This window comes from Coregonus clupeaformis, chromosome 17, assembly GCF_020615455.1.
Source record: "Coregonus clupeaformis isolate EN_2021a chromosome 17, ASM2061545v1, whole genome shotgun sequence".
NCBI classification, from domain to species: Eukaryota; Metazoa; Chordata; class Actinopteri; order Salmoniformes; family Salmonidae; genus Coregonus; species Coregonus clupeaformis.
Genome location: NC_059208.1, coordinates 8,186,045 through 8,210,835, shown reverse-complemented (window position 1 = coordinate 8,210,835; position 24,791 = coordinate 8,186,045). Strand labels below are relative to the sequence as shown.

Below are 24,791 nucleotides of genomic sequence, written 5' to 3'. Positions count from 1 at the left end.
ATTTTCATCATTGTGTCAAGAGATATAGTACTAAAACACTTAAGTGTCTCTCCCGATCCCAGGCCCTCGCAGAGCTGTGCAGATCCAGGACAGCTAAGCCCTGGAGGAATACGCAGATTCAAAGAGGAGTCCGTAATTTGCTTTCTAATGGTCATGATCTTTTCCTCAAAGAAGTTCATGAATTTATCACTGCTGAAGTGAAAACCATCCTCTCTTGGGGAATGCTGCTTTTAGTTAGCTTTTGCAACAGTATCAAAAAGAAATTTTGGATTGTTCTTATTTTCCTCGATTAATTTGGAAAAGTAGGATGATCGAGCAGCAGTGAGGGCTCTTGAGTACTGCGGTACTGTCTTTCCAAGCTAGTCGGAAGACTTCCAGTTTGGTGTGGCGCCATTTCCGTTCCAATTTCCTGGAAGCTTGCTTCAAAGCTCGGGTATTTTCTGTATACCAGGGAGCTAGTTTCTTATGACAAATGTTTTTCGTTTTTAGGGGGGCCAAGAAACCTGTAGATATGAGTGAAAGATGTGATATAAGCTCTTGCTATCAGAACTCAGGATAAGACCCAGATGCAGACAGTTCGAATAACAGATGTTTATTAATAAAACAGGGCAGGCAGACGACAGGTCAAGGGCAGGCAGAGGTCGGTAATCCAGGGCAGAGTCAGTAAGGTACAGAATGGCAGGCCGGCTCAGGGTCAGTGCAGGCAGAGTGGTCAAAACCGGAAAAACTACAAAAACAGGGGCTAGAGAGAAACAGGAGTACGGGAAAAACACGCTGGGAGGCTTGACCAGACGAACTGCCAATGTTACGCCCCTGAAAAAGGGGAGAAATAATCACGAGAGTGATGCAGTTATGTTTCCTCAATGAAAACTTTAGTATAATCCTTTTACAAAAATACCACATTTTACAGAACAACAGATCTACAGGAACTAGATAGTTTTGTTAGGGTACAAAGCTCATTCAAGTCACAACAGCATAAACTGTAATTTACTAAAACATATACAAATGTTTCAATATAACTGTCAAACACAACGTAGCTTTAGCTCAGTAACCCATAACTACATTTATCAACCATGTCAACAAAGTATTCTAAACACATTATACAAATAACCCCAAAATATATTATTAACAGCGCACATGTTCATTCACAATTAACATAAAATGGCAGCTACTCTCAGTACGAAGCTATTCTTCGCTGCATCCGAGCAGGTTTCACTCACACACGCACCTATTACTCTCTTCAACTTAACTCTAACTTACTCAAGATGTTACTAAAACATACCTTAAACTCTCTTGACATGTTAGCAAGTTATTACATTCAAATTAACTTGTTTTATATCAATAACGTACCTGAAAAAGGGGAGAAATAATCACGAGAGTGATGCAGTTATGTTTCCTCAATGAAAACTTTAGTATAATGAGGAAAAAGACCGCGACTTCCCCGGGAAGTTGGGTGGAGACCAGAGCAATCAATCTCAGGCTCATAGATTAAGAGCATTTAGTAGATCACAGATTAACACTTTTACCCTTCAATTAGGCACCACAAAATAAAGTAGTCAATATAACGTTTACACATTCCTCTTACAATTTTTACCCTTTGTACACTTGACGGATTTTAACCTTTTAACACAATTATGAATTTTATCAATCTCTATGAACTAGTACTGAATGCATGATCTTTTTAACCTTAGATATTTTAAGATCCTTACATACCATGAACTTACTAATACTTTTTAGTGTATAACAGGCTATGAATATGTCCTTTAACCTGTCACACCAACAGACAAACAGAAAACACAGGTATAAATACACAGGGGATAATGTGGAAAATGGGGAGGAGGGTGGAGACAAGCACAAGACAGGTGAAACAGATCAGGGTGTGACACTTGCGAGCAATAATTTTGCAGAGTAGCTATTTTGAATATTTTTCTTGATCGTGATCATGGTATGTGGCTGTTTGGCCTACACTGGTTTTGAAGATCATCTGCTAAATGACTCATACGGGCATTTTGTTTCTCCCTCACCTTCCTAGGTGAATCCAGGGGTGTAATAGACAGTTTGTTGGGATGGGACAGTGCTTTCATATTACAACAATACTGTGTGATGCCAGCACTCCAATTGATGGCTACGTGATGTGTTTTGTGTGTGTGTGTTTGTGTGCGAGTGTGTGTGTGTGTGATGCCAGCGATCTCTGTGCCTGCAGGTACCACTCCACAGCTGTGATTCCACAGTTATTTTGTTTTCTCCCACCTGTCTGCTCAGTCCAGGATGAAGGCAGAGGGGTTAACATGCTGCCATGTTGACAAGAGGGAATAGGTCTGATAAAGCAACTCAGATACTTCGTAGTGGTTTGTGTGTGTGTGCGCAACATGCGTGCGTGCATGTGTGTGTGTTTGAGAGAGATAATGTGTGTACACCAGTTTATGCCTTCCGGTGCTACGATTGCCTTTGTACCCAGGTGTTTGTCAGTATAGCATTTGAAGTCCAACATACAGTATGTTTCTTTCATCTGCAACATACAGTGGGGAGAACAAGTATTTGATACACTGCCGATTTGGAAGGTTTTCCTACTTACAAAGCATGTAGAGGTCTGTAATTTTTATCATAGGTACACTTCAACTGTGAGAGACTGAATCTAAAACAAAAATCCAGAAAATCACATTGTATGATTTTTAAGTAATTCATTTACATTTTATTGCATGACAAAAGTATTTGATACATCAGAAAAGCAGAACTTAATATTTGGTATAGAAACCTTTGTTTGCAATTACAGAGATCATACGTTTCCTGTAGGTCTTGACCAGGTTTGCACACACTGCAGCAGGGATTTTGGCCCACTCCTCCATACAGACCTTCTCCAGATCCTTCAGGTTTCAGGGCTGTCGCTGGGCAATACAGACTTTCAGCTCCCTCCAAATATTTTCTATTGGGTTCAGGTCTGGAGACTGGCTAGGCCACTCCAGGACCTTGAGATGCTTCTTACGGAGCCACTCCTTAGTTGCCCTGGCTGTGTGTTTCGGGTCGTTGTCATGCTGGAAGACCCAGCCACCACCCATCTTCAATGCTCTTACTGAGGGAAGGAGGTTGTTGGCCAAGATCTCGCGATACATGGCCCCATCCATCCTCCCCTCAATACGGTGCAGTCGTCCTGTCCTCTTTGCAGAAAAGCATCCCCAAAGAATGATGTTTCCACCTCCATGCTTCACGGTTGGGATGGTGTTCTTGGGGGTTGTACTCATCCTTCTTCTTCCTCCAAACACGGCGAGTGGAGTTTAGACCAAAAGCTCTATTTTTGTCTCATCAGACCACATGACCTTCTCCCATTCCTCCTCTGGATCATCCAGATGGTCATTGGCAAACTTCAGACGGGCCTGGACATGCGCTGGCTTGAGCAGGGGGGACCTTGCGTGCGCTGCAGGATTTTAATCCATGACGGCGTAGTGTGTTACTAATGGTTTTCTTTGAGACTGTGGTCCCAGCTCTCTTCAGGTCATTGACCAGGTCCTGCCGTGTAGTTCTGGGCTGATCCCTCACCTTCCTCATGATCATTGATGCCCCACGAGGTGAGATCTTGCATGGAGCCCCAGACCGAGGGTGATTGACCGTCATCTTGAACTTCTTCCATTTTCTAATAATTGCGCCAACAGTTGTTGCCTTCTCACCAAGCTGCTTGCCTATTGTCCTGTAGCCCATCCCAGGCTTGTGCAGGTCTACAATTTTATCCCTGATGTCCTTACACAGCTCTCTGGTCTTGGCCATTGTGGAGAGGTTGAAGTATGTTTGATTGAGTGTGTGGACAGGTGTCTTTTATACAGGTAACTTGTTCAAACAGGTGCAGTTAATACAGGTAATGAGTGGAGAACAGGAGGGCTTCTTAAAGAAAAGCGAATAGGTCTGTGAGAGCCAGAATTCTTACTGGTTGGTAGGTGATCAAATACTTATGTCATGCAATAAAATGCAAATTAATTACTTAAAAATCATACAATGTGATTTTCTGGATTTTTAGATTCCGTCTCTCACAGTTGAAGTGTACCTATGATAAAAATGACAGACCTCTACATGCTTTGTAAGTAGGAAAACCTGCAAAATCGGCAGTGTATCAAATACTTGTTCTCCCCACTGTATGTACAGCATTTTCTGTGTGTCTCTTTGTACATTTAGTGGTCCTAGTATGTCATCCATAGCATGGTGTTTGAAGCTAAGCATGTTAGATGTGAAGGCCTGCAGGGAGAAGGAGAAATCCTATTTTCTGTGGATTGTCGGTAATGGCTAATTCTCTGCCTGTCCTGGTAATCTCCCTAGACCAGTCCATTACTCCACACGTGCGTGCGTCAGGGGAGGCAAAGAGAGCAAGCGAGAGAGAGAGTCATAGAAATGGACAGAGTTTGAGAAAGAGAGAGATTGAGAGATATATCAATAGTGAGAGTTTGAGATAGAGAGTTGGGGAACAATTTAGCTAGTGAGTCAGGTGCATCGCAGTGAAAACATAATCCTGAATCTTCATTTCACCCCTACTTTCTCTCCCACGTCTTAAGAAAGATTGAAACAAACACACGTTCATTTAGTCCCCGACACCATGGCAGTTGTTGTTTTCCATCCTTCATCCTCTGTGGTTGGGCTGTTTTGGTTTGTGTTTGTTAGGTTTTTCATCTCTCAAGGCAACGCCAGCTAATGTGTGATTAATGGGAAATATAAGACCAGCGCACAGGGCTCCCATGGTGAACACACACATACACACACACACACACACCACACAACGCTTCCACAGAGCTCTTCGTCATTATTCAGAATGCTCTTTGTGAGCCAAGCCACCAAATAAAACATACATATGAGCACTGAACTGAGTGAGAAGTCATATCTCAAAGCTAAAGGAATAAAACAGATAGTTCCTGGGTTGTGCCTCATACAGCATGATGTATTGACACCTAGCTAAAATATATTTGTCCTAGCTCCATTTTGTACTGGTGCCTTGTATTACATTGTAAGGAACCACTCAGGTCCCGGTCTCTTTGCAGGCGTACTGTGTTTCCTTCACAAACCAGGCCACACATACTGGAGCCACCCGAGTATCCTTCCTACACAGGTTATTGAAGCAGATGACGAAGGCTATTCTAGCTGAAACATCCATGTTGGTGCAGGAATAAAGCCTGAGAGCAGCGTGTTGGCTTTCCTTTCATTATGTCCTTTTCAAGTTCAAGTTTATTTGACATGTACTGTATTAGTAACTCATTGGAAATCATCACCACAGAGCCTGTAAGAACTCAAGATCATGGTAACATACAGAAGATGGACAGAGAGATAGAGAGAGAAGAAAGACAGAATCAAAAACTCAGTCAGACAATACAGAAATCCTTCTGTGTAGAGGGTTTCAGTTCCACTGCCTGGGGCTAGCTGTAGGATGAGTCTTCAGTGTTCACTGAGTACTGTGACAGCTCTGCTCAATGAGCTTCGATCCGTCTCTCAAGACCCTCAGAGCAGATCCTTAGAACAGGGCACTTAGAGTCGTCTGACAATCCAACCCAGAGAGTAGACTCTGGTGGTTGAAATCAGGAGTTACCTTCTGAACTCTCTGAAACACTTAGCCCTTATGGAATGAGAGACCTCTGTTTTTTAGAGGACTACCCTCTAAAGTGTGTTGTGTGTGTGTGTGTGTGCGTGTATGTGTGTGTGGACACATTTCCCACTTCTGCTCTTAGGTAGTTTTTATGCTGCCAGCCTTGGTTTAGTCGCAGGGGAGATCATACTGCAATTGAATACACCAGTAGGATCTCAGTACTCTGAAGTGGCTCCAGACCCTGGCTGTAATAATGGGTCTATTGAATGAATGGTTGAATGCTCAGCTAGCAACATTAGCAAGGGGAATGTCAGATACTATGCTCGGGTGGTATCCAGATTGTCATACCTTAATACTGACCTTGTGCCATCCCCGGATATTCGGTAATACAGTACCTTGCAAAAGTATTCATCCCCCTTGGCATTTTTCCTGTAATTTAAATTGATTTTTATTTGGATTTCATGTAATGGACATACACAAAATAGTCTAAATTGGTGAAGTAAATTTATTATTATTATTTTTTAACAAAATATCGTAAAAATAAATAACGGAAAAGTGGTGCTTGCATACAGTTGAAGTCGGAAGTTTACATACACTTAGGTTGGAGTCATTAAAACTCATTTTTCAACCACTCCTCACATTTCTTGTTAACAAACTATAGTTTTGGCAAGTCGGTTAGGACATCTACTTTGTGCATGACAAGTAATTTTTCGAGCAATTGTTTACAGACAGATTATTTCACATATAATTCACTGTATCACAATTCCAGTGGGTCAGAAGTTTTCATACACTAAGTTGACTGTGCCTTTAAACAGCTTGGAAAATTCCAGAAAATGATGTCATGGCTTTAGAAGCTTCTGATAGGCTAATTTACATAATTTGAGTCAATCGGAGCTGTACCTGTGGATGTATCTCAAGGCCTACCTTCAAACTCAGTGCCTCTTTGCTTGACATCATGGGAAAATCAAAAGAAATCAGCCAAGACCTCAGAAAAAAATGTGTAGACCTCCACAAGTCTGGTTCATCCATGGGAGCAATTTCCAAACACCTGAAGGTACCACGTTCATCTGTACAAACAATAGTATGCAAGTATAAACACCATGGGACCACGCAGCCGTCATACTGTTCAGGAAGGAGACGCGTTCTGTCTCCTAGAGATGAATGTACTTTGGTGCGAAAAGTGCAAATCAATCCCAGAACAACAGCAAAGGACCTTGTGAAGATGCTGGAGGAAACAGATACAAAAGTAGCTATATCTACAGTAAAACGAGTCCTATATTGACATAACCTGAAAGGCAAGGAAGAAGCCACTGCTCCAAAACCGCCATAAAAAAGCCAGGCTACGGTTTGCAACTGCACATGGGGACAAAGATTGTACTTTTTGGAGAAATGTCCTTTGGTCTGATGAAACAAAAATAGAACTGTTTGGCCATAATGACCATCGTTATGTTTGGAGGAAAAAGGGGGACGCTTGCAAGCCGAAGAACACCATCCCAACCGTGAATCACGGGGGTGGCAGCACCATGCTGTGGGGGTGCTTTGCTGCATGAAGGACTGGTGCACTTCACAAAATAGATGGCATCATGAGGAAGGAAAATGATGTGGATATATTGAAGCAACATCTCAAGACATCAGTCAGGAAGTTAAAGCTTGGTCGCAAATGGGTCTTCCAAATGGACAATGACCCCAAGCATTCTTCCAAAGTTGTGGCAAAATGGCTTAAGGACAACAAAGTCAAGGTATTGGAGTGGCTATCACAAAGCCCTGACCTCAATCATATTGAAAATTTGTGGGCAGAAATAAAAAAGCATGTGCGAGCAAGGAGGCCTACAAACCTGACTCAGTTACACCAGCTCTGTCAGGAGGAATGGGCCAAAATTCATCCAACTTATTGTGGGAAGCTTGTGGAGGGCTACCCGAAACGTTTGACCCAAGTTAAACAATTTAAAGGCAATGATACCTAATACTTATTGAGTGTATGTAAACTTCTGACCCACTGGGAATGTGATGAAATAAATAAAAGCTGAAATAAATCATTATCTCTATTATTATTATGACATTTCACATTCTTAAAATAAAGTGGTGATCCTAACTGACCTAAGACAGGGGATTTCTACTAGGATTAAATGTCAGGAATTGTGAAAAACTGAGTTTAAATGTATTTTGCTAAGGTGTATGTAAACTTCCGACTTCAACTGTATGCATTCACCCCCTTTGCTATGAAGCCCCTAAATAAGATCTGGTGCAACCAATTACCTTCAGAAGTCACATAATTAGTTAAATAAATAGTTATGCACGCTCAAGTTTTTTTTTTTTTTTTTTGTCTTATTTCTTGTGTGTTTCACAATAAAAACTATTTTGCATCTTCAAATGTGTAGGCATGTTGTGTAAATCAAATGATACAAACCCCCCAAAAATCATTTTTAATTCAAGGTCGTAAGGCAACAAAATCTAAAAAATGCCAAAGGGGTGGATACTTTAGCAAGCCACTGTAACGGCGTTGAACACAAGTGGTGCTATTTTCAAACTCCACTGAGCCTCTCTACTCCAAAGGTTAGCAATGCTAACAAGTATATGTAAAATCCCATAGAGAACGCTAAGTAAATGGTAATGTTGCGAACATTTTATGCAGGACAAACATCCCAGCTCATAAAGGTATACAAGTAACTCAAAAATGCTACTCACATTTTGCTGCACACATAATGATAACAAAAATTAAGATAGGATTCTCTGCTGTCAACAAGCGAAACTCGATTTTGGAAGAAGCTAACTACTTAGCTAGATAGCTAACTAGCTGCTAAGTTAGCAAACAAAATGCAAAACTGCAGAGCATTTAGCACATTTTACACAGTTAACTTCATAGTTATAAGATATCTAGCTGGCAAACATTTAGTTGTGAATTCCATACTGTAACTAGATCACCTGGCGTGTGCTGCACAACAGTGAGTGACTCACAAGGCACCGGTCTCTCATCTTTGTGTGCTTGAAAACAAACACCACGTGACTGGGGACTACCGGTAAGCTTCATAATGAAAACATATGTGACAGGTGAAATGAAAACCGTGATCTTCTTTATCTCCTGACGTATTCAGTGGTGTAAAAATACTTTAAAGTAATACTTAAGTAGTTTTTTGGGTATCAATTGTTTACTTTATTATTAATATTTTTCAGAACTTTTACTTTTACTTCACTACATTCCTAAAGAAATTATTGTACTTTTTCCTCCATACATTTTCCCTGACAACATAAAGTACTCGTTACATTTTGAATGCTTAGCTGGACAGGAAAATTGTCAAATTCACGCACTTATCAAGAGAACTCTTGGTCATCCCTACTGCCTCTGGGCTGGCGGACTCACTAAACACAAATGCATCTTTTGTAAATAATGTCCAATTGTTGGAGTGTGCCCTTGGCTATCCGTAAATTTAAAAAACAAACATTTTCTAGTATGACAATTGGGTACTTTTTCCAAAACTGAACGTATTGCACAAGTAGGTATTTACCTAAAAAGTAGCTTCAAATATTCAAATGTATATATATTTTTTAAAGAAATAGTTCCAATGGTATTGATGGTGTTGAAAAACAATCCCGTGGCTATTTCCAAATACACCGGTATACGGTATATGCGGTATACTGCCCAAGCCTACTTGGCACCAAGGATAAGACGTCGAACAGATACGTCAACACGACAGAGAGAGAGCAGAGAAAAGAAGATAGGTGAAGTGAGAGGAAAAGTAAGATTGAAGTTGAATGGAGCATATCAAAGATGAGGAGAGGGGAGGAGAGGAGAGGAGAGGAGAGGAGGAGTGAGATGAGAGCATGCCATGCAGAAGTTATTATGCAGATGAGCAGATTGGGAGACTCCTAAACACTTTGAACGTTTCCTAATTCATCACTGTCATCAGGCGGGTGTTTTGGAGGATGCGGCGAGGTAGAGAGCAGCTGTGTAGTGGCCCGGTCACGACGGCGTTTGCCTTGCAGGACCAACTCTCTGATTGATCACTTCTCTACAGGCTTTGGATCTCCAGCCCCGCTGTTAACAGGTCGATGCGGAAAAAGAGAGAGAGACTTTAAAGACAGAGACAACCCTGGGGATGAGAACCCTGGCTGTTCTCTCTCTCTCTCTCTCTCTCTCTCTCTCTCTCTCTCTCTCTCTCTCTCTCTCTCTCTCTCTCTCTCTCTCTCTCTCTCTCTCTCTCTCTCTCTCTCTCTCTCTCTCTCTCGCTCTCTCTCTCTCTCTCCCCTCTGTCTATCTCCTTTCAAGCTCTGTCTTAGCTAGCTCTCTGACTGCTCTCTCTAACTGTGGCCATCATTCCTCTGTTCCTCTCTCCTTTTTCTCACCCACCCCTTTCTCCCTCCCTCCCTGTGTCCTGCTAGCTGTTGACTCTGACTCCCTGTGTGGAGCTGAACTGTAATGATGACCTTGCCTGAGTTGGTGTTCTATTAGAATGCTGTAATCCCCAGGAGAGTGTCACTGACGGGTGTTGAATCATACGGCTCAGCTATTACACATCATTACATTATTTATATACCACGACTATTACACAGTTACATTATTTATATACCACAAAATCCTTTGGTGCACAACAGAGGGTTGTGGCAGTACAGGAGGCACAGCACGCAACTACGCACGCACGCACCCACACTCTGACAGGTTGAAGGGCAGTAATGTTCCATTTCCTATTCCCTCGTGGCATGCTCTCTACCTCTGCCTCTCTCTTTCTCTTTCGCTCCTTTCAAACAGAGTGCCTGTAAATTCTCTCCTCTGATCCCTTCTCAGAGTGTGTCCCTCTCTGTCATGGATTAATTGGAATATTTGACCCAATACCAGATTGTGCCCCCATAGCCGCCCTGCTTGGGTTGTAAAGGGGCTGGTGGGAGGAGGAGGCTGGGCCTAGCAGTGCTTCAGCGAATGTGTGTGTCACCAGCCCCTCCAGCCACTCTGCTCAACCCCCCCCCCGGACCAGCAACAGCAGGCACACAAGTTCCCCCCCTAACCCCCCCTACTGTCCACACACAGCCCTGTCCAGGCTGTTATTATAGGTCACAGCCACTGTCACTGCTATTGTTGTCTTGTTGTCTGCATGACATTTCTGGACCATGCTAGGGGGCCAAGGGAACGGGTACACAAGGATGGCAGATGTCAGGAATATACCTAGGCTGCGTCCCAAATGGCACCCTATTCCTTACATAGCGCACCACTTTTGACCAGGGCTCTATGAGCTCTGGTTAAAAGTAATGCACTAAATAGGGTATAGGATGCCATTTGGGACACATACCCTGCTGTTTGTTGTTCTGCAGCAGTCAGTCTGAATCAGCTCTGACTCTCATATAGACTGATCTAGTAAACCAATGTTTTATACCAGAGATCTTCTCTTCACAGTCCCCAAGTCCAGAACAGACTATGGGAGGCGTACGGTACTACATAGAGCCATGACTACATGGAACTCTATTCCACATCAAGTAACTCATGCATAGCAACACAAACATAGGCACAGACACATGCATACACACACATGATAACATACGCACTATACACACACGTACACATGGATTTTGTGTTGGAAATGTGTTGTAGATATGTGGCGGTAGAGTAGGGGCCTGAGGGCACACAGTTAATATGTTGTGAAATCGGTTCTGAATGTATTGTAATGTTTTTAAAATTGCCTTGGCAGCAGCTAATGGGGATCCATAATACACAAATACAAATGAACAATTAAACAAATATACTATTTTCTTTACATGTCAAATATGGTGTTTGATTATGTAGAAAACACAGTAAATTCAACATTTACTTTGTATTGCATATTCTGTTACACCGCAATATCCTCCATTTTGCATAGAAAATAAAGAGGATTATTGTCATATCTCTGCGCTAATATTGTCCCCTCTAGCTTCTCACTAAGTAAACAAACAATTTGTTTTTAATTACTTAGCGATGCTGAATGGCTGTGGGCACAAGCCTGAGGCACTGGCCAGTTCTATTAATGGGCCTCCTCATGTGTATATTTCCTCCTTGGGCTTTCATTGGTTCATCCGTATCACTGATGATTTGTAGGCGGCTGTCCATAGTGGATGTGACGAGGATTAAGAAGATACGCTCATAAACGCCTGATGGACTAGAGAACGGCGTGTTTCCGTGTGTGTGTGTGTGTTATGCTCGTAACCGTTTGATGAACTGATAGAACAGCGAGTGTTTTCTCCTCCTCCCCCACCCTCTGCCGGAGATGCTTATTATGCTGATTTATGACTATTGATTTCAATTTCCAACAGCTTTATTTGCTAGAAGCCGTTTTCATTAAACTGCAACAATGCAGGATGTGAATTAAGATTCTGGATTACACACGTCTTTCAGTTGTATCTGCCTGAGTGATGGGTATTGTGTGTAAGTGTGTGTGTGTGCATACGTGTGTGTGTGTGTGTTTGGTGGCGTGATGGCTTTTGAATAAGTAACAGCTTTTAAATAAGTAGGCAGTGGGTGCCTCTGAAAGACTGAGGGGGACAAATGAACATGAAGTAATGCCTGTTTTGTTTGGCCTTTTTTTAACCACACCAGCCAAGCCCATTGGCTGAAAGTGAGGCATTGGCCCTCCTGTAGCTCAGTTGGTAGAGCATGGCGCTTGCAACACAAGGGTTGTGGGTTCGTTTCCCACAGGGGGCCAGTATGAAAATGTATGCACTCACTAATTGTAAGTTGTTCTGGATAAGAGCATCTGCTAAATGACTAAAATGTAAAAAAAATGCCAATCAGATCTGAGCGAGGACGTTTTGAAAAGCTCATTGGAAGCTTTCTTTTTGCGGCGACCTATCAGAGCTGAATGAGGACGTTTTTTGAAAAGTGCACATTCAGCCTTTTGTTGTGTCTTTTTGGGCTGTTGGGCTGCTCTCTCAAAGGGATTTAAATAATTTGATTTGTTTCATTGAGATCAGACTGGTGCCCCCCATTCACCCCATTCATTCAGTAATAGATTTAACATTTAAACCACCTTGTGTTTTAATCCATCAGTGTGCCGTATGTTCTGGCATAGGATTAAAGAGAGACGTAGGCAATTGTTGTGTTGGCATTTCCTCCTTTAGAGAAGAGAACACTAAGCTCTATATGGAAAGTAGAGTGTGCCCCCTACTGCACAAAACATGCAACTAACCCAACATTTATTACTTGTTGATAGATATATTTAAGACAAGTTACAGGTTTGGATCTGATTAATATTAATGTGGTGAAGATGTAGGCTACAGATTGACACTTACTATGGAATAATGTCAAGTTGAAGCACTCAGGTTCAGACTACCTGACCACTATGCCTAACCCCTATTCGCTCTCTACCCTCCTCTCGCCCACTCAAAAGACCCCTCCATAGTGTCTGCTTGGGGTCAAGAGGATGTTATACTCATTTGGGTGAAGGAGGGGTGTAGGATGGACTCTTTATCTTTTCTAGAATTAGCCCCTACCCCGTACCCCCTAGGCACATGGGATTGGATACACGATATGGGGAAAAACCTATCTGGCCCATCCAAGTAAAGAGCTACTGTGATATTGCGTACACCTATCTAATCCTTTCAGATCTATGTGGGGCCAGGTTGTGAACATGTCTCTGGCCAGGGCCTTTCTCTCCCCTCTGCCTGAAGGTAATATGCATGCAACTCAGCTCACTGCTCTCTCTCTCTCTCTCTCTCTCTCTGCAACTCCCTGCTCTACTCCAGATGCACATACACCGCGGGCACTCAGCAGGGCTGTAACTGATACCGTCTTATCGCACCAACTGGATGTGGGGGGAGGATGGGAGGTAGGGGAGCACTGGGCCCTGGTCCATACTGGCAGACCTCATACCTGGGCTGGGCATCAACCGCACTGCAGTGCCACTGATAGTCAGAGAGGGAGAAGGAGACGGACGGACGGACAGACAGACAGAGAAAGCATTCAAGGCTGTTCCATACTGTTATTCTCTCCTCTCAGGGCTGTTTTTATCAACCAACCTCAGGATATTCTACCTGGGTACTCATGCTCATGTTGCAGAGCCCTGTAATTCCTCACCCTGTTACAACCCAACCCAATCTCTTTACAGAACAGGGTTAGTGTCTTCTTCCTTCCTCCATGTGTTCTCTCCACAATGACCTGATGTCTGAGGTGTTTCTGTGTCTTTGCTGTGGCGATAGAAATGTAATTTAAGAGAATGTCTCGTCCTCCTGTTTCCATATCCTTGTTACAGTACAGACTGTACAAGCTGATCAATTAAGCTTGGTTCTGGATGTCACCATTTATTGAATCATATCCATAATGAGCCAAGAGGTCAAGGAAAGGGCATAGTGACTTTTAGATGGGTTTTTTGTTGTTGTGAAAAGTACAAAGTGATCTTCCTTATAGTACTATGAAGCACCTTCCATTGTAGAGACCATCTCTGATAAATTGATATACTTTACTTCACTGTTTGACTTATTATCATCAAAGTCAATGGAGAGCTGTTCCTCGCATGCACGCACACTCACACCTACTCCGGCAGTGAGTGGAACAGCCATACAGCCATGAGTGGATTTGAGTACATTTACATTTACGTAATTTAGCAGACGCTCTTATCCAGAACGACTTACAGTTAGTGAGTGCATACATTTTCATACTGGCATCCCGTGGGAAACGAACCCACAACCCTGGCGTTGCAAGCGCCATGCCCTTACCAACTGAGCTACAGGGGATCCAAGAGTAGTGTCTTTCTGCACGCCCCCATTCTCATCGACGGGGCTGTAGTGGAACAGGTTGAGAGCTTCAGGTTCCTTGGTGTCCACATCACCAACTAACTATCATGGTCCAAACACACCAAGACAGTCGTGAAGAGGGCACGACAAAGCCTATTCCCCCTCAGGAGACTGAAAAGATTTGGCATGGGTCCTCAGATCCTCAAAAAATTATACTGCTACACCATCGAGAGCATCCTGACTGGTTGCATCACCGCCTGGTATGGCAACTGCTTGGCCTCCGACCGCAAGGCACTACAGAGGGTAGTGCCTACGGCCCAGTACATCACTGGGGCCAAGCTTCCTGCCATCCAGGACCTCTATACCAGGCGGTGTCAGAGGAAGGCCCTCAAAATTGTCAAAGACTCCAGCCACCCTAGTCATAGACTGTTCTCTCTGCTACCGCGGCAAGCGTGCCCGGAGTGCCAAGTCTAGTTCCAAAAGACTTCTCAACAGCTTCTACCCCCAAGCCATAAGACTCCTGAACAGCTAATCATGGCTACCGGACTATTTGCACTGCCCCCCACCCCATCTTTTTACGCTGCTGCTACTCTGTTAATTATTTATGCATAGTCACTTTAACTCTACCCACATGTACATATTACTTCAACTACCTCAACTAGCCGGTGCCCCCGCACATTGACTCTGCACCGGTACCCCCCTGTATAAATAGCCTCCCTACTGTTATTTTATTTTACATCTGCTCTTTTTTTTCTCAACACTTTTTTGTTGTTGTTTTATTTTACTTTTTTATTAAAAAATAAATGCACTGTTGGTTAAGGGCTGTAAGTAAGCATTTCACTGTAATGTCTGCACCTGTTGTATTCGGCGCATGTGGCCAATACAATTTGATTTTATTTGATTTGACTGAGGGTGGCAGGCAGGGTATCTTCTCTCTGCAGAGCCAGCCAGTCAGCCACCTATCCAGCCACCCACCCACCCAGCTACCCACCCAGCCAGCCACCCACCCACCCACCCACCCAGCCAGACAGCCAGCCAGCCAACCACCGACCCTATACCCTCTCCAACTCCTCCCCCTGTCTGCCAAAGCAGCTCCATACTGTATAACACTCCTCTCCTTCCCAGAAGCTCCTCTCTCTTTCTTTATTTCTCTCTTTCCCTTCTTCTAACATGTGTGATCTACTACTTGTTTCATCTCAGTACCTCGCAGGCTTTTAGACAATGAACTCTGTTCTTTCTCTCTCTTCTGTCTCTGTGTCCCTCCCCTCCTCTCGTCTTTTCTCAAACACATCGCTCCCTTCCTCTCCATGGTGGGACCCTGGGGGGACATGCTGCTAGAACAGGTGGCTCTGCAGTGAACTCTGAGAGAGAGAGAGGATTCCTTAATACATTCATTGAGTCATTGAGTTGGTGCTGAGTTTGGAAAGAGAGGGGAGTCAATAGTGTCAGCCCAAATGTAATCAGAGCAGAGAGAGAGAGAGGGAGGGCGAGAGACAGATTGTGTGTGTGTGTGTGTATGTGTGTAGGTGTACGTGTGTACGTCATGGTTGTGGGTGTGTGTGTTTGCTGATAATGCTGCTATAACTACAGTATAACAAAGACAGTTCAGGCCTTGCGTACAGTGACTAGCTGTGATGTTGAATCCTCTACCAGCAGAAGGGGCTGTGTCATTCATTATACAGTGTCAATATCAAGTCAATCCCTTGAAGCTTAGTAATGATTCCATGTTTTTGAACCGAATCCCAGTCGTCTGTTTGGATCCCAACCCTCACCTTTGGAATCGCGTTAGCCCCCAGCCCAAGTGCCAGACGGACTCTGATTGTTTGTGTACGGAAGTTAGTTGTGTGTGTGTGTGTGTGTGTGTGTAGCTAGAGTCTCTCTCTCTATGTCACATTCATGAGCAGCTGGTGTTGGTTAGCCCATTTCCCATTTGCACAGCGTAAGCACTGTGTCACTTTGCATCGGTGCGTTTCGGCCCCAGTGAACACAACTAACACAGCACAGCCCTGCGACCTCAGTACCCTGCCAACCAGCTATACAGATTACACAATACAGCAACAGCAAGGCAAATCTGTGTGTTCCCAATAGACCACCACTACCGCCCTTCAGAGATCATCTGAGGTGAGGGTAGCCTGAGGTTACAGTATAAAACAAATAAAACACAAACAAATGAAACAGCAAAATACAAAAACAGTCAGAATTGAAAATTCCAGGATGACCTTCTCTCTTACACACACACACACACACACACACACGCACACACACACACACAGACACACTCTCTTACACACACACACACAGTCTTGTACAGCTAACATTGTGGGGACACACAATTCAGTCCCATTCAAAATCCTATTTTCCTTAACCCTAACCCGTACTCTTACCTTAATCCTAACCTTAACCTTAACCTTAACCCTATCCCTAACCTTAACCCAAAAACCTAACCCTAAACCTAACCCTAGCTCCTAACCCTAACCCTAAAACTAATCCTAGCTGCTAAACCTAACCCTTAACGTAATTCTAACCCTAACGCTAATTTTAACCTTAACCCTAAACCCCCTAGAAATAGCATTTGACCTTGTGTGGACTAACAAAATGTCCCCAGTTGGTCAAATTTTTGTTTGTTTACTATTATTGTGGGGACTTCTGGTCCCCACAAGAATAGTTAAACACGTCCACACACACACACTCACACACACACACACATACACACACACACAATAATCAAGGCCAATTGGACTCACACCAACACCAAGATGATTAACAGACACGCTGCCTGGCAGACTGTTATCTAACCTATATCAGTGAAACCCGAAAATAACAGAAAGTCATTGATTAAAATGCATGGTGTTTAGCTTGGTTTGGGGCTGTGAACGATGGTATTGTCTGGCTAATAAGCCTGGCTGAGTCATACAAAACATTATTAATGGGAGCAGAGGAAGAAAAGCTTCAGAAAGATGGTGGAGGGAGAAATATAAAGATAAAGGCAACGGACGTTGAGGCCCTCTCTATCTCACTTCCTCGCTATCTCACTTTCTCTCTATCTCACTTCCTCTCTATCTCACTTCCTTGCAATCTCACCTCCTCTCTATCTAACTTCCTCTCTATCTCACTTCCGCTCTATCTCACTTCCTCTCTATCTCACTTCTCACTTCCTCTCTATCTGTGGTCCTCTGTAGCTCAATTGGTAGAGCATGGCGCTTGTAACGCCAGGGTAGTTGGTTCGATCCCCAGGACCACCCATATGTAAAAATGTATGCATACATGACTGTAAGTCGCTTTGGATAAAAGCGTCTGCTAAATGGCATATTATTTATTATTATTACTTCCTCACTATCTCACTTCTTTGCTATCTCACTTCCTCGCTATCTCACTTCCTCTCTGTCTCACTTCCTCGTTATCTCGCTATCGCACTCCCTCGCTATCTCACCTCCTCTCTATCTCACTTCCTCTCTATCTCACTTCCTCGCTATCTCACTTCCTCGCTATCTCACATCCTCGCTATCTCACTTCCTTGCTATCTCACTTTCTCGCTATCTCACTTCCTCGCTATCTCACTTCCTAGTTATGTCACTTCCTCGTTATCTTACATCCTCGCTATCTCACATCCTCACTATCTCACTTCCTCGCTATCTCACTTCCTCACTTTCTCACTTCCTCACTATCTCACTTCCTCTCTATCTCACTTCCTTGCTATCTCACTTCCTCGCTATCTCACTTCTTCGCTATCTCACTTCTTCGCTATCTCACTTCTTCGCTATCTCACTTCCTCGCTATCTCACTTCCTCTCTGTCTCACTTCCTCGTTATCTCACTTCCTCTCTATCTCACTCCCTCGCTATCTCATTCCCTCGCTATCTCACTTCCTCGCTATCTCACTTCCTCGCTATCTCTCCCTCTCCCTCCCGCTCTCTTTTTATCCTTCTCTCTCTCTCTCTCTCTCTCTCTCTCTCTCTCTCTCTCTCTCTCTCTCTCTCTCTCTCTCTCTCTCTCTCTCTCTCTCTCTCTCCTCTCTCTCTCTCTCTCTCTCTCTCTCTCTACGTGTGTGCATGTGTGTCTTGCTCCTCAAGGATGGACACGGAAGGTTATCAGAAGTCGTTTTATTTCATAGAAATGTTATCAATGACGTGCTAATTAATGCATTAATCAAATGAACTGACTCAAGCAAGCTCAGGTGAATGATGACCGTTTGGTATGTTTAGCAGATATTACCACGTATTTATACTCACCTTGAGCTTTAGATTCCGTCTTCTCTTGAAATATATTCACCGTCTGAAAGAGATGTCCCAGACAGTTCATAATATTAGCTCTTGATGAAAAATAATATGATTCAGTTATTTGTTTGTTCGTGGTTTACGGCCTCCATATTAGGAAGTCCCTCATTTGTCAGTGGAGTTTCATCTGATAACGGATGGATTTCCTAATACGGATGCCGTAGTTCTTTTCCTAAATCACCACTAGGTGGCTTTCAACAGTGAGATAGGGGTATAGCTGCCTCAGTCAGTGAAATAATGTTATGCATATATAGAAAGATTCGAATACAGTGCCTTGCAAAAGTATTCATCCCCCTTGGCATTTTTTCCAATTTTGTTGCATTACAACCTGTAATTTAAATGGATTTTAATTTGGATTTCAAATATTGAACATACACAAAATAGTCCAAACTGGTGAAGTGAAATGAAAAAAATAACTTGTTTCAAAAAATTATAAAATAAATAACGGAAAAGTGGTGCGTGCATATGTATTCACCCCCTTTGCTACGAAGCCCCTAAATAAGATCTGGTGCAACCAATTACCTTCCGAAGTCACATAATTAGTTAAATAAAGTCCACCTGTGTGCAATCTAAGTGTCACATGATCTCAGTATACAGTTGAAGTCGGAAGTTTACATACACTTAGGTTGGAGTTATTAAAACTCGTTTTTCAACCACTCCACACATTTCTTGTTAACAAACTATAGTTTTGGAAAGTCGGTTAGGACATCTACTTTGTGCATGACACAAGTAATTTTTCAGACAATTGTTTACAGACAGATTATTTCACTTATAATTCACTGTATCACAATTCCAGTGGGTCAGAAGTTTACATACACTAAGTTGACTGTGCCTTTAAACAGCTTGGAAAATTCCAGAAAATGATGTCATAGCTTTAGAAGCTTCTGATAGGCTAATTGACATAATTTGAGTCAATTGTAGGTGTACCTGTGGATGTACTTCAAGGCCTACTTTCAAACTCGGTGCTCGGTGCTTGACATCATGGGAAAATCAAAAGAAATCAGCCAAGACCTCAGAAAATAAATTGTAGACCTCCACAAGTCTGGTTCATCCTTGGGAGCAATTTCCAAATACCTGAAGGTACCATGTTCATCTGTACAAACAACAGTACGCAAGTATAAACACCATGGGACCACGCAGCCGTCATACCGCTCAGGAAGGAGACGCGTTCTGTCTCCTAGAGATTAACGTACTTTGGTGCGAAAAGTGCAAATCAATCCCAGAACAACAGCAAAGGACCTTGTGAAGATGCTGGAGGAAACATGTACAAAAGTATATATATCCACAGTAAAATGAGCCCTATATCGACATACAGTGAGGGAAAAAAGTATTTGATCCCCTGCTGATTTTGTACGTTTGCCCACTGACAAAGAAATGATCAGTCTATCATTTTAATGGTAGGTTTATTTGAACAGTGAGAGACAGAATAACAACAAAAAAATCCAGAAAAACGAATGTACAAAATGTTATACATTGATTTGCATTTTAATGAGGGAAATAAGTATTTGACCCCCTCTCAATCAGAAAGATTTCTGGCTCCCAGGTGTCTTTTATACAGGTAACGAGCTGAGATTAGGAGCACACTCTTAAAGGGAGTGCTCCTGATCTCAGCTTGTTACCTGAATAAAAGACACCTGGCCATAGAAGCAATCAATCAATCAGATTCCAAACTCTCCACCATGGCCAAGACCAAAGAGCTCTCCAAGGATGTCAGGGACAAGACTGTAGACCTACACAAGGCTGGAATGGGCTACAAGACCATCGCCAAGCAGCTTGGTGAGAAGGTGACAACAGTTGGTGCGATTATTCGCAAATGGAAGAAACACAAAATACCTGTCAATCTCACCCGGCCTGGGGCTCCATGCAAGATCTCACCTCGTGGAGTTGCAATGATCATGAGAACGGTGAGGAATCAGCCCAGAACTACACGGGAGGATCTTGTCAATGATCTCAAGAAAGCTGGGACCATAGTCACCAAGAAAACAATTGGTAACACACTACGCCGTGAAGGACTGAAATCCTGCAGCTTCCGCAAGGTCCCCCTGCTCAAGAAAGCACATATACATGCCCGTATGAAGTTTGCCAATGAACATCTGAATGATTCAGAGGAGAACTGGGTGAAAGTGTTGTGGTCAGATGAGACCAAAATAGAGCTCTTTGGCATCAACTCAACTCGTCGTGTTTGGAGGAGGAGGAATGCTGCCTATGACCCCAAGAACACCATCCCCACCATCAAACATGGAGGTGGAAACATTATGCTTTGGGGGTGTTTTTCTGCTAAGGGGACAGGACAACTTCACCGCATCAAAGGGACGATGGACGGGGCCATGTACCGTTAAATCTTGGGTGAGAACCTCCTTCCCTCAGCCAGGGCATTGAAAATGGGTCGTGGATGGGTATTCCAGCATAACAATGACTCAAAACACACGGCCAAGGCAACAAAGGAGTGGCTCAAGAAGAAGCACATTAAGGTCCTGGAGTGGCCTAGCCAGTCTCCAGACCTTAATCCCATAGAAAATCTGTGGAGGGAGCTGAAGGTTCGAGTTGCCAAACGTCAGCCTCGAAACCTTAATGACTTGGAGAAGATCTGCAAAGAGGAGTGGGACAAAATCCCTCCTGAGATGTGTGCAAACCTGGTGGCCAACTACAAGAAACGTCTGACCTCTGTGATTGCCAACAATGGTTTTGCCACCAAGTACTAAGTCATGTTTTGCAGAGGGGTCAAATACTTATTTCGCTCATTAAAATGCAAATAAATTTATAACATTTTTGACATGCGTTTTTCTGGATTTTTTTGTTGTTATTCTGTCTCTCACTGTTCAAATACACCTACCATTAAAATTATAGACGGATCATTTCTTTGTCAGTGGGCAAACGTACAAAATCAGCAGGGGATCAAATACTTTTTTCCCTCACTGTATAGCTGTTCTGAAAGGCCCCAGAGTCTGCAACTCCACTAAGCAAGGGGCACCACGAAGCAAGCGGCACCATGAAGACCAAGGAGCTCTCCAAACAGGTCAGTGACAAAGTTGTGGAGAAGTACAGATCAGGGTTGGGTTATAAAAACATATCCGAAACTTTGAACATCCCACGGAGTACCAATACATCCATTATAAAAAAATTGAAAGAATATGGCACCACTACAAACCTGCCAAGAGAGGGCCGCCCACCAAAACTCACGGACCAGGCAAGGAGGGCATTAATCAGAGAGGCAACAAAGTGACAACAAAGATAACCCTGAAGGAGCTGCAAAGCTCCACAGCGGAGATTGTAGTATCTGTCCATAAAACCACTTTAATCTGTACACTGCACAGAGCTGGGCTTTACGGAAGAGTGGCCAGAAAAAAGCCATTGCTTAAAGAAAAAAATAAGCAAACACGTTTGGTGTTGGCCAAAAAGCATATGGGAGACTCCCCAAACATATGGAAGAAGGTACTCTGGTCAGATGAGACTAAAATTGAGCTTTTTGTCCATCAAGGAAAATGCTATGTCTGGCGCAAACCCAACACCTCTCATCACCCCGAGAACACCATTCACCCCGAGAACAACATTGTGGTGGCAGCGTCATGCTGTGGGGATGTTTTTCATCGACAGGGACTGGGAAACTGGTCCGAATTGAAGGAGTGATGGATGGCACTAAATACAGGGAAATTCTTGAGGGAAACCTGTTTCAGTCTTCCAGAGATTTGAGACTGGGACGGAGGTTCACCTTCCAGCAGGACAATTACCCTAAGCATACTGATAAAGCAACACTTGAGAATATGTGGTATGACTTAAAGATGGAACCCATCCAATTTGAAGGAGCTGGAGCAGTTTTGCCTTGAAGAATGGGCAAAAATCCCAGTGGCTAGATGTGCCAAGCTCATAGAGACATACCCCAAGAGACTTGCAGCTGTAATTGCTGCAAAAAGTGGCTCTACAAAGTATTGACTTTGGGGGGTGAATAGTTATGCACGCTTAAGTTTTCAGTTTTTTTGTCTTATTTCCTGTTTGTTTCACAATGAAAAATATTTTGCATCTTCAAAGTGGTAGGCAAGTTGTGTAAATCAAATTATACAAACCCCCCAAAAATCCATTTTAATTCCAGGTTGTAAGGCAACAAAATAGGAAAAATGCCAAGGGGGGGGTGAATACTTTCTCAAGCCACTGGACATCTTAATTTGATTTCCATACTGTCAGAATTATTTAGACATATTTTAATTATCACTCGTTCTCTCTCCCTGCTTTCCACCGCTGTTCAACAACTAGAAGCTTCACATTTTCAGAGTAAGAATTGTATGAGATTGGGTTGCAGTTTGTAATCAAGACAATGCGTTTCCATTGGTATGGCAGGGTCAATTCAATTCCAGCTAATGTCTTTGTTGTCTAACTATTGGTCACAGCACTCATATCATACCCTCCCCAGAGCAGCTCTCCCTCTCTCTCACACATAGGCCTGTTACCTGGTCTCAAATCTCAAACAGGGAAGGGAGAGGTAGTTCAGTGTCGTTCTGATCTAGCGAGAAAAGCAATTTAGCCTCATGGCCCCAAGAGCCTTCAGGAGTCTCCACACATCAAAGGCATGGTGGCAGTGAGGGCCCAGGGGCCGATAGGGGCCAAGTCAATGCCTGCCCTGGTCCAGCTCTGGATATAGGTGAGACTCTAAGGGAAGCAAGGGGAAGATCAATGTTTTCTGAGAATGCTGCCTGCCAGTCCCCCCGAGAAGGAGAAGCTGCTAGTAGGAATTTACTGAAGGCTTGACAGTTATGTCTGGGGTGGGTTCAGGGTCGGGGTCAGGGAAGGGAGGATAGGAGAGGATGAGAAAAGTGACCGGAGTGGTGTTTTGTCCAGATGGATCAGGAACGAGAAGAGAGAGGAAAGGGATTTAGGGATGTTTTGGACAGTAGAGGGGATTCAAGGTTTTGAGACAGTAAGTGTTTTTTTTTAACACTGAGCAGCACTGTGCTGTGACCTGGCAGATGTAGGTCAAGGTTGGTTTGGGGAATCACAACTTTTGATGCGAAGGACTCTAAACCTTCTTACATTTCCTCCTTGTTCTGACTGTGACTCCTCTCCTTTGGATGAGCAAGCAAAGCAAACCGACAAGACCAGGGTTTCATTGAACCAGCACCAGCTTTTGTCTGTGTTAGCTTCTATTGTGTGTTGTTTTTCTCTGATATGGGCAACATCTCCAGGTTTTCCAGAAATCCTGGTTGGAAGATTCCCAGAATCAGGAGGAAATAAGCAGGAAATCCTGGAAAACCATTACATTTTGGGAAAGTTACTGGAATTGTGCAACCCGAGGGCAAGGTGATGAGGAAATGCAATGAGGAAAAGCAGCCTGTCTGAAAGGCATGTTGAGGTCACAGTGCTGAAGCTATAGAGACAGGTCACATGCTGTTCCTCCTCCTTATGAAGGCAGCCAGCGCCAGGCTGAGGCCAGGGACAAAGAGAGAGATAAGGTCCCCAAGGAGCTGTAGTATCTTAATCACTCTACCTGCCAAGAAGAGAGGGAGGAGAAGAAGAGAGGGAAAAGAAGGAGGAGAAAGGAGGGAGGGGAGCTCTCACTTCTAGGAAGGTCAGCTGGATTTGGGCCTGAGCCCATCGCTCTTTGTGTTTGTGTGTGCATGTGTGCGTGTGTAATCTCTGGTGTTCAAAGTATTCCCTAGGTTGCCATTACAGCCTAATAACAGTGTCAGTGTGATTAATGGTAGTAGGAGTGGCAGGGAATTGAGTCCCTGATTACACACTCATTCAACTACATTACCCAACCTGCCCTTCCAAAGACAATACACTACAGCCGTGTCTTTAAAGCACTTAGAAGATTCCTTCGGTAACAGGATAGAATACTGTGACCCAGTGATCATTATTAGAGGATTAGAAAGGTTTAGAAGGGTTAGAATGATACTCTGGTGTGATTCCTTCATGAACACTGTGTCCAATCTGGTGCGATCAATATGGACATCTCCCTATCACTAGTTTTCTCTTTCTGTTGATCTCTCTCTCTCTCTGAATTCACTTTCAATTGAAGGGCTTTATTGGCATGGGAAACATATGTTTACATTGCCAAAGCAAGTGAAATAGATCATAAACAAAATAAACTATAACAAAATTTAACAGTAAACATTACAGTTCCAAAAGAATAAAGACATTTCAAATGTCATATTATCTGCAAATAGTTAAAGTACAAAAGGGAAAATAAATCAACATGTATATAGGTTGTATTTACAATGGTGTTTGTTTTTCACTGGTGTCTCTCTCTCTCTCTCTCTCTCTCTCTCTCTCTCTCTCTCTCTC

The 24,791-nt window shown here is 43.3% G+C and overlaps 1 protein-coding gene across 6 annotated transcripts in view; it reads left to right on the top strand.

The window, feature by feature from the left end:
- The window catches only part of LOC121586539 (receptor-type tyrosine-protein phosphatase U), a 293,456-nt gene that overhangs the window by 151,448 nt on the left and 117,217 nt on the right, over positions 1–24,791 (top strand). The window lies entirely within an intron of this gene.